Source organism: Balaenoptera acutorostrata, chromosome 1 (assembly GCF_949987535.1).
Source record: "Balaenoptera acutorostrata chromosome 1, mBalAcu1.1, whole genome shotgun sequence".
In the NCBI taxonomy this organism is placed as follows: Eukaryota; Metazoa; Chordata; class Mammalia; order Artiodactyla; family Balaenopteridae; genus Balaenoptera; species Balaenoptera acutorostrata.
The window spans coordinates 69,334,925-69,343,551 of record NC_080064.1 but is presented as its reverse complement, the minus strand read 5'-3'; the positions used below and the strand labels follow the sequence as shown (position 1 = coordinate 69,343,551).

The following is an 8,627-nucleotide window of genomic DNA, read 5'->3' as shown; positions in this document are numbered from 1 at the left end:
CTGGCTCTTCATTGGAAGGTTCATGGAACTATTTTGTCAGGTCCACCAGAGTTAATTAGACTCAGGGATCTGACTGACTGCTTCACAACATAGACTCAGTATCAACTGGTCCTAAGTTAGGAATTAACTAAAAGATTTCTGCCACACAATATTCCCCAACACCAGTTTACATAACTTTAAATAATGTGAGCAGGGACTCAAGACACAGCCAAATAGCAGTTGCTTCAGGCTGTCTCACCACATGTACAGCACAGTTTCCAGACCCTCCCCCACACTACCACCACATAGGCTATGCTTCCTGCAAGACATAAGGTCAAAGTGGGTGAGGACCACTTCAATATGGAAAAACATACCCCCTCTGGTCCCTGTCTACCATTTGTACTATACTTGTCACAAGATCCCTTTAAGAGTACTTGGGATCTTTAATGAAAGGATATCTAACTATTTAGAAGAAAGATATTGCCACAATCTCTGGACGATTTCCAAGGTTGTATTTATACTGAGCTTCATCTTTCCAGAATGATCAAAACACTCTCCAGTCTTTGTTACAATTTTATAATAAATTGTGCACATTCTTCTAAAATTTTGGATATCACATGAATAAAGAAATGCATGTATGAAGGTGTATATGTTATATATATATATTTATATATGTTGGAAAATGTTTGTCTTGCTGTAACGTAAACTATGAACCTTGGTTGAAAATCATGTGTCAATATAGGTTCATTGATTGTAACAAATGTACCACTATGGTGTGGGATGTCCATAGCAGGGAAGGTTGTGGGTGTGTGGAAATAGGAAATACATGGAATTCTCTGTACTTTCCACACAATTTTGCTGTGAACTTAAAACTACTCTAAAAAAATTAAGCTTATTAATTTAAAAAAATCTGTCAATGGATTTTATCCTTAAAACACAAATAATTAATTGTTAACATCATTAATTCTTTTTCTTTTTTCCCTGTATTTAATGAACTATTTATGTATATATCTGGTCATAACAGTAAATTAAAATGGAGTTTAAGGCATTTCACCAAATATTTCTCATCTTTTAAAAAGTGAAAGTTAAAATTCATTTTTGTTAAGGTAAACTAACCTATATGTAAATTATACATCTTTCTCATAAGAAAATATTAATTCCTAATCTTGTGTTGGTGACTTTTTGTTTCAGAGATAAATATAAATGTATCGTTCTTTCCAGCATAAAGAAACCACTAAAGGAAATGTTTTCACACTCTTTTCAGCTTTCCTATTGTCTCCATAGATTCTATCCAGATGAACTTGTGTAATTCAGAGCAAACCAATTATTTCAGTCTTTTCATATGCTTATATTTTAGAATCAGATCAGTGAACTGAACTGATTAATGGGGAGGTTCAAAAAGAGATCAAAGTTTTTAACAGATTTTTCAATGAAGAAAATTACCAGTAGGCTAGACAAAAAGGCTAGATTGAATCTAATTATATGAAAAAAATCAAATACAACTGCAGTCAGTTTAAATAATAACACATCTATTAAACTGTAATGCACAGAATACCGTTCTATTTTAGGCTCCTTGAGGATTATTTAGAGAAATTAAAATCTTATTTAAACCATTTTGCGCTCAAAAGTACAATGCTTAGGGCTTCCCTGGTGGCGCAGTGGTTGAGAATCTGCCTGCTAATGCAGGGGACATGGGTTCGAGCCCTGGTCTGGGAAGATTCCACATGCCATGGAGCATCTAGGCCCGTGAGCCACAATTACTGAGCCTGCGCGTCTGGAGCCTGTGCTCCGCAACAAGAGAGGCCGCGATAATGAGAGGCCCGCGCACCGCGATGAAGAGTGGCCCTCACTTGCCGCAACTAGAGAAAGCCCTCGCACAGAAACGAAGACCCAACAAAGCATAAATAAATAAATAAATAAATAAATAAATAAATAAATAATTTTAAAAAAAAAAGTACAATGCTTAAAAGAAATATGAACATTATTGAAACTTAAAACATAGAAATTTGAAATGGGTACACCTAAGAGTTGCCCCTCCCCAATTCCAAAATTGACTATTTTCATAAACATTGGTTCATTTATTTTTCTGAATTAATGAACTGAATGTCTCTTTGCCATAACCCCTTACCCCCAATGGGAATTATTAACCTGAGTTAAGGGAGCGGGGGGGGAGGGGGGGGGGTGTTGGGGGGGGTGGTGGCCAGGAAGGGAATAGAAGTAAAGTACTTGATTAATTTCTTCTCCGGCCCTTCTTCCCATTTCCACAGGAGAAGAAGGCAAGAATTGTGACTTTGTGTCTAAGCAGAACTAAATTTCAAATAAGTTACATCTCTTGTGATTCTCAGAGCAATATTGGAGACTACAAAGGATGTGAGTCAGTGTGGAGATTCCTGGTGCTGTGTTCAAGTTCTAAAATCTCTGAATATTAGTGAACCCCACAAAAAGAATCCCAGAAGATCTGATGTATAGATTTTTGAGTTATCTCTTAGATTGAAAAGAATATATGTTGTGTATTCATATCTCTTCTGGGTCAAATAACAACTTGATTCCTATTATCCCTGTCCCCACAGAAAACCAGCATCAGAACCAGTGTTGTCTATGAAATGAACATTTTATAAATTTTCAGTAAATATTGAATATCACAGGTAAGATACTTTATTTTTCATACATCTTTTAAGATATTGATTATGCACCTCATATACTTGAATATTATGATTATTATTCTTTATCCATTTAAGGCGCCATTCTTAGGAGTGAGCACAGGGACTTCCTAAATATTTTCCTTATCAACACAGCCAGCTCCAGCCTGTTTTCCAATATCGCAGTAATTTAACAGCTGAGCTGGCAGCAAGACATGGGCCAGAGCTGCAAGGAAAGTGAGAGCCACAGTCTTTTTAGCGAAAGCTAAAATGTGCTTTTGCATCTCACAATGGTTTTGCAGCTGCCATTCATCTAATCCCAGCAGAATGCCTGTGCCCAATTCAGCTATTTTCTATTTTTATACATAATCTGGTACCTTTTAACAAAATAAACGGGACTTTCTAATAAGGAGGTAACAATTTAATCTTTCTCTAGTGGCTCACCCTACACCTGTGTGTGTTCATCAGAGCTAGGCAAAGTTCTTCTGTAGCTTAAGTAATAATCATTGTCTTACCAAGTATGAAACAAGTATAATCATGGAGAATGCAAACCAAGCAGGGATCTTAGGTTGTCAAGACATTCCTTTTCACACATAGCCAGTGTAACCTTGTTTGGTTGATTTTTAAAATTGATTTATACAATGGAAAAGCCACAAAACTGGTATTTTCTAATACTGGTATGTTGTTCACAATACATTGCTAAAAGAGATCCTGAAAACAAAGTTAAGTGGGAAGGCACTGGATGTGACCAACTGTTGATACATTAAGTTACTTACAAATAGAAAACAATTCAGAATATCTCAGAACACAGTAGCTCCAAATAGTCTACAGAGCTATGCCAATTCCAACAAAAAAGAATGAATATTCACCTACAAATGTACACATTCATTCTGTACTAAAATATTTTTGGCTAGACATTAGACACACTCCTGAAGGGTGTATTAGTTGTCAGATCATGTAGGCCTTATAAAAAGGCTACATCATTGGACTTTATATATTCTTTTAGTTATCTATTGCTGCACAGCCAATTATCTCAAAACTTAGTGCTTAAAACAGAAAACATTTAGAGTTGCTTCTCACTATTTACAGTAGTTATATTTTATAAAGTCACTGCAAACACAGTAGTGAATACTGAACCATTGCTCCTGGGGAAACACAGGCTTAGGCTCCTGCAAGCCTCTGGCCACAGACTTTTTATCAACCACTCAATACATAAATTTGTTTTATGTGTATTACTCATTAAAAACACCTTGTTTAATATATATTGTTGATTCATTAATATTGAACTCGTGGCCAACAGCTCTATAATTCATGCCTGAGAGAAGTTTGTCTAACACATATATTTTCTCCAAAACGCACATCACAGCCTTCTTGTACTTAGGAACACTAGAGGCACTTTGCTTGGGGCCATTGTAAACAACGAAATCACCATCAAAGAACACCAAAATGTGAAAAATTCAGCACCAAATAGACAATGAAAAGGACACTTGTTTACAGTATGAGACCTTGTAGAAGATGGCAGAGATCACCTTGTTTGATCTTAACTGGGAAGAGGCACAATCATTGGGCCACTCAGATTTTTCACTGCTCTGCACATGGCGGTGAATGACTGTAAAAATGCCATGATGTTGATTTTGTGGTTATGAACATATTTTAGCAAGTAGGCGAATTTGCAAATAGAGAACTGTGAATAATGAAGACAGATTGTATTTTTGCAGTCTCTGAGGGACAGGAATCTGAGAATGGCTTAGCTAGCTCTTACTCATTCCTCAGAATTGAATTTATATGACATTTCCTCCTAGAAGCCTGTCCTAGATAAGACTGAGTTAAGTCCTCTCTTTCTGTCTCTTGTGCCCACTTTTATCATATCACTTGTTAGACTAAGCCATCATGTCATGGTAACACGTCTTTCTCAATACTCAATTGTAAGCTCCTTCAGGGCAAGAACTGTGTCTTACTCCTCATTATATTTACAGCACCTTCCACAAGAGTTGGCTTAATAGGGCTCTCAATAATTCTTGAATAGCTCAATAAATTAAAATCTACTTTTAAGTAATGGGGTAGGTAATCTCAACGTGGAAATACTGAAGTACCTCCCAGTGTATCGTGTATTTAATTTTTAGTTATCAATGAAATGAACACATTTGCTTCTTTAAATACTAGCTGGGAGGACTACTTTGCACCAAGGAATTTACAAATATTGTACAAGTATTAAGGGATTGAGATAGCTGGGGGAAAAAAGCTGGTAAAATAACAAATGAATCATTATTAACTTTAAATCAGTCAAATCTTGGACTGCTGAAAACTTTGTCCAGGTTACTGTCAAGGACTGTGAGAGCTTTCCCTCCTTGCAAGCTAAAATGTTGGCCTGCCGTAGTTTCATGAAAGGAAAACACAACCACAGCAGGAATAAAAAGGAAGAAATCATGGAGACACTGTAACCATTAAAATGACTGTAAGTGAATATTTTGAACAACTTCATGCCAATAAATTTGACAACTTAGGTAAATGGACAATTTCATCAGACACATACACACAAAAAATAGACAGCACAAAATACCAATAACTGTAAAGGAAATTAATATCCTTTTTTTCCCACAAAGAACCGTGGACTCAGATAGCTTCACTGTTGAACTCTACCAAGTATTTAAGGAAGAAATAATACCTATTATACACAAACTTTCAGAAATTAGTGGAAGAGAGAACACTTCCCAATACATTTTATAAAACCAGAATAACTTTGTGGTGAAATATAAGAAAAAAATCAGACCAATATCTCTCACAAACACAGATGCAAAAATTCATAACAAAATATTAATGAATTCAATCAATCTATGTATAAAAAGGATAATATGCTATGGCAAATGTAATTTAGTCCAGAAATCTAGTCTAGTGTTTCATTCAAAAATCAGTGTAACCCAATACATTAACAGAATAAAAGAGAAAGCCATATGACTTTCTTAAGAGGACAAAAAACACCAAAAACCAAAAAAGGCAAAATTCAACACCCATTCATGATTTTAAAAAAACAACACATCAAACTAAGAATAGAAAGAAACTTCCCCTTAATCCAAGAAGGGGAATTTAAGAAAAGTCTAATGCTGACATGGCACTTAATAAAATATTGAGCCCTTTTCTCCTGAGATAGGAAAAAAGGTCAAGATATTCACTTTTACCACTTCTATTTAGCACTGTATTGAATGCCCAAGCCAGTGCAATAAAGTAAAAATATTTAAAAATAAATTAAAAACCTAAAATCTAAAAATAAGTAAAACTGTCCTTATGTGAAAATGCCATGATTATGTATAAAACTCTATGTAGTCTACAAAAAAATGGCTAAAATTCATATGTGAATTGATCAGGATCACAGGATTCAAAATAAATATATAAAAATGATTTGTATTTTTATCTACTAGCAATAAACAATACCATTAAAAGTAACATTTCAACGTACTTTATTAAATCCAATGAAATATATGCACAACCTGTATATTGAAAAATAGAATACATTGCCCAAAGGAATTAATGAAGACCCAAAGGGATAGATTTACCATTTTATGTATTGGAAGGTTCAATATTTTTAAGATGTTCCTTCTCTAATTTGCCCCATGGATTCAACACAATCCATAATAAAATCCTAAAAGGATTTCTAGTAGAAATTGGTGAGAAAATTCTAAAATTCTTATGGAAATGCAAAGAACCTAGAAAATATCTTGAAAAAAAAATAGAGTTGAAGAAATTACACGAACTGATTTCAAAATTTACATAACTAAGTGTGATTTTGGTGTAAGATAGAGAGATTCATGAACAGAATAGAGTCTAGAAACAGACTCACATATCTAGCCATTTGATAAATAAATTGGGAAAGGTTCTTCTGACAAATGTTGATTAAACAACTAAATATCTATATGAAATATGAAAGTAGACCCCAATTTCAAACCATACACAAAGATTAATTTGAGATAAGTCATAGGCCTAAATTGAAAATTCAGAACCGTAAAACTTCTAAAAGGATCCATACTGTAATATCCTAATAACCTTAGAGTAAGCAAAGATTTCTTGGTAAGGACAAAAACAAAAAAACAAAACCACGCAACTTTTAACAGAAGTGAAATGGATTAATTGGAAATTTTCTGCTCATGAAAAGATTTCCCTTAAAAATGAAGAGATAAACCAAATGCAAGGAAAAATATTCATGACATTTATATGACAAAAACACATATTCAGGTTATATAAAAACTCCTACAATAAACAATAAAATTATGAATAGTCTAATTTTTTTTAATGGATAAATTATTACAACAGGCAATTTCCAAAAAAAAGATATTCAAGTGAACAAAAAGCACATGAAAAGGCACTCAAAATCATTTGCGATCAGGGACACACAAATTAAAATGAAAACCACAGGGGCGGGAGGCTCCGGTGGCGGGCGACACGTTCCGGGCGCCGGAGAGCGAGAGAGGCGGGGCCGGCTCCAGGGCTATGAGGCCCCCGGGAGGAGAGCCGAGCGATCGTCCAGAAGCAGCCGCCCCTCCACGCAGACCTAACAGGATGGCATCTAATATTTTTGGACCCGCTGAAGAACCTCAGAACATACCCAAAGGGACCAAGCCCCGTGAGGGGAAAGGAAGTGGTATATTTGACGAATCCACGCCTGTGCAGACTCGACAGCGTCTGAACCCCGCTGGTGGGAAGACCAGTGACATTTTTGGCTCCCCAGTCGCTGCTGCTTCACCCATGGCACACCCAACGAACCCAAGGACCACGTGTTCCTGTGTGAGGGAGAGGACACACCGGACCTCAGAGCCGCGGCCAGCGCCTCCCCCAGACAAGAGCCGGGCGCGCCACGTGGCCCGGGAGGAGCAGCCCGCGCCCAGCAGCCGGCGCCCGCCATCGGCAGCCGGGAGCCCAGGCTGCGCCCGAGGCCTTGGGATCCTTCTACTGAGACGCTGCTGCGTCCCCCAGAGCCAGACAGGAAACTCGAGAGATAGGATTTCAAAATTGTAGTTTCTTTAGCCGGAAGGAGCGGGATGGGGAGAGGGTCTGCTGGGGGGACACCTGAAGCTGCTGTTCCGGCTCCACTGCCATCACGAGAAGCCGGACACCTCGCCTCCCGGAAACCAGGGGAGGAAACGTGATGCCTGGTGTGGGAGGAGCTCTTGGGTGGGTGGGAGGAGCTCTCGGGTGGGTGGGCGGGGAGGCGCTGCCAGGCCAGGTGCGCCTGAGGCGTGGGCTCTTCGCGTCCTCGGTGTGTTGGCTAGTTGGGTATCTAGGAATCAATAATACAGTAGCAGAGTTTAAAGCCTTTGAGAGAAAACCAAAAACCACGCGTCCGTTGCTATGGGATAGAAGAGCAAGACACACTGAAACCCTAGCAGGGTGGGGAGGCGGGTATCTGGATAGATCCCTGAGGTCCTGACGCCGTTTACCCTTCATGGACACGGTCTCCGTTCCTGCGACTTCGGCCTCAGTGTTTTTCGCTTCAGTTCCACAGATTTTCTTGAAGCATCTTCATTGCTTTTCCTCAGCAGCTGTCAACAAAAAAACCAAAATGTTGTTCTCAGTCTTACGCTTTATGGAAAGATTTTGCACCCTGATCTCCCGAGGTGCCCCCTTCTGCCCTCTCAATCCTTGGCCAGATCTTATGTAGAAATCTCTCCCTTTCATCCAGGAGAGACTGGTTTGGGGCTCTTTACAGGCAGTTTTGCTTGTGAATTGTTCCTTTTTTCCTCATCATCCTTAAGTCTAGGCCTTTGCTCCTCACCAGTGATGTGGACAGTTCCCTTCACCAGCAACACTTCCTTTCTGCAAGGCCACTAACTTCTACAGGACTTTAAAACTACCCAGATATACCCAGGTAATGGGATTGTTTAACTCCTTCATGTGTCTTCCTTTATATTCCTGCTGACAGTGGGAAGAAGAGAGGCTTGAGAACCTTGGGTTCTTAGGTTTGGATTCTGTCATAATAGCTCAAGAGCTGTTCTCAAGTACCAGCTTTACATCAGTAAC

At 38.2% G+C, this 8,627-nt stretch overlaps 1 pseudogene; it reads left to right on the top strand.

Annotated features, from left to right (window-relative positions):
* The first annotated feature begins 7,061 nt into the window (after positions 1-7,061).
* Positions 7,062-7,609, top strand: LOC130708377 (jupiter microtubule associated homolog 2-like; annotated as a pseudogene).
* Positions 7,610-8,627: the final 1,018 nt, after the last annotated feature.